This window comes from Petaurus breviceps, unplaced genomic scaffold (genome assembly GCF_028583685.1).
Source record: "Petaurus breviceps papuanus isolate PSGF00001 unplaced genomic scaffold, PetGlider_PUasm1.0 90650, whole genome shotgun sequence".
Taxonomy (NCBI): Eukaryota; Metazoa; Chordata; class Mammalia; order Diprotodontia; family Petauridae; genus Petaurus; species Petaurus breviceps.
The window spans coordinates 3,773,237-3,775,723 of record NW_027187299.1 but is presented as its reverse complement, the minus strand read 5'-3'; the positions used below and the strand labels follow the sequence as shown (position 1 = coordinate 3,775,723).

The following is a 2,487-nucleotide window of genomic DNA, read 5'->3' as shown; positions in this document are numbered from 1 at the left end:
TGAGAATTCGTATAATGTTTTTCTATTTCACATAATATTAGCTCATAGTCTTAAATATCTACTTTTTATTCATATTGTATTGGGATAGTTCCATTCTAATTTTTAAAATGTTCTTAAATGAGTGTTGTATTTCATCAAAGAGGTTCTCTCCATTGAATGATATTATGATGAAGTCTTCATTGCTGTTCTTTTTGATCTGATTTATTGTATTGATTATTTTTCTGGAATTAAGACCTCCTTTGCATTCCATTTATAAATTCTATTTGGCCATAATAGATGATTTGTTTCAATGTTTTTGTATCTCTTTGCTAGCATTTAACAAATTATATTCATAAATTGATAAGGAGTCTATAGTTGTCTTTCTAAACTTCGCCATTGTTAAACATAACCTAAACTGCCATATGTGCCTTATAAAAGAAACTGAGTGACTTATTGTCCTTCTCTGTGTTTTGAAATAGTCTGTACCAGGAGTTCTTTAAAAGATGGGAAGAATGTGATTGTGAATCCATGGGAAGTATTGTCTTTTTTTTTTTCTTATTTATGACTCACCATTTTCTTTATTTGTACAAAATAGTGAATAATCATACCATGGCTGGGAAAAAAAGGGAGTTTTAGCTTTAAACAAGTCCTTCTGTTCTGAAGCATCTATTTTGAAGGCTTGGGACCAGCAGCTTTAGCCCCAGCATCTTTGAGTTTGGATTCGGCAGGCTTAGCAGCCTTAGAATCAGACTTGGCTGCCTTGGGATCGGACTTGGCAGCCTTGGAATCAGACTTGGCAACCTTGGGGTCAGACTTGGTGGCCTTAGAATCAGATTTGGTGGCCTTGGGGCCAGATTTGGTAGCCTTGGGATCTGACTTACTGACCTTGGCGGCAGACTTGGCAGCGTTGGGGTCAGTGGGCTTGGCAGCTTTGGGGTCAGTGGGCTTGGTAGACTTGGGGTCAGTGGCTCTGGGAACCTTAGAGTCAGGCTTTGTGATCCTGGAGCCTGGACGTTTGATGCCTATCCTAGGACCTGGACGCTTGGTAGCCATCTTGTGGCCAGCACACCGGGCGCTAGCCTTGGGGATCTTGTGCCTGAGGAGCTTAGCTTTGGAGGCCTTGGTGCTCAGGGCCTTGATGGCCTCTGCTCAGGCTTTGATGGCTTTGGCGTTGTTGGCCTGCATCTTCTTCAGCCCCTTCTTATTGTGTTTCTTGGCAAAGCGCATGTTTCTCAGAAACTTGGGGTCAACCCCTTTCAGAGACTCGTATCTCTGTGACCTAGGTTTCTTGATGCCATTTCTGTGCCATTTCCATGATTGGTTGTGAGTGGTATGGTTCTTAGACTTAGCCATCTTTACACCGCAGCCTGCGCTAACAGGCACTCCACTGACCGGAAGAGGCCAAAGGGAGAGAGAAAGAAGAAGCGGAAGTATTGTCTTTTTGCAGGACAACACTTTAATATCCCATCTGGTTTTTTTTCTCCTTCTGAGACTACTTAGACAATCACTTTTTCTTCTTCTGTTAGATTTCTTAGTTTATATTTCTGTAGAATCTACAGTGTAGATGACCATCCATCTCCTTTAGTTTTTTTAACTTTGTTAGGATAAAACTGTATATAGTAATCTCTTGTAATCTTTTTAAATTTATTTTGCCTTCATTGTGAGCCCTCTTTCTACTTTCTAATTTTGAAAATTTGTATTTGTATCTTTTATTTTCTAAATTGAATTTCCTAATTATTTATAAAGGTAGCTATGTGGAACAGTGGATAGAGCACAAGCCTGGAGTCCTGGGTTCAAATCTGGCCTCAGACACTATGTATGTCTGTGTGACCCTGGACAACTTATTTAATTCATTCGCCTCAGTTTACTCATCTGTAGAAAGAACTGGAGAAGGAAACAGCAAACCACTCCAAAATCTTTGCCAAGAAAACCCCAAATGAGATCACAAAGAGGAAGATATGGCTGAAAAACAACTGAACAACTATTTACATGTTTTTCCTTCCAATACCTAAGGAAGGCCTATCTAAATCCCCTCAATTGTTCCTGCTCTCATCTCTAGAAATTAGTTTGTATTTACTTTGTCTACATTTTATATTTATTTTTTCTCTAGACATTTCCCCTTTTTCTCCTTCTTTCCTCCCTCAATAGAATGTAAGTATCTTAAGGGTAGGGAATATTTATTTCTGTATACTCGATGCCTAATACAGTACCTGGCCCTTAGGTTTATTGAATGAATGAATTATTAATCTTTTAAAAATAAAGCACTTAGATTCATTTATCTTTATTTGCTGTTTTGTTCTTTTTTTCTGTTTCCATTTTTTCCTTCCTTTTGTAACATTTTTAAAGAGTTTGTAAGAATTTTAAAAATTTAAAAAATTTTAAAATTCCATTGGTTATGTTTCCTTGTCTCTTTTTTGGTTGTTGTGAATCTAAGCATTAAGTATTATGAATTTGCTTATGAAGACACTTTGGCAGCATCCTAAAATCTTTTCATGCCTATATGTATTA

General features: G+C 37.6%; 1 pseudogene; it reads right to left on the bottom strand.

The window, feature by feature from the left end:
• Positions 1-523: 523 nt before the first annotated feature.
• LOC138143589 (large ribosomal subunit protein eL29-like) lies at positions 524-1,399 on the bottom strand (annotated as a pseudogene).
• Positions 1,400-2,487: the final 1,088 nt, after the last annotated feature.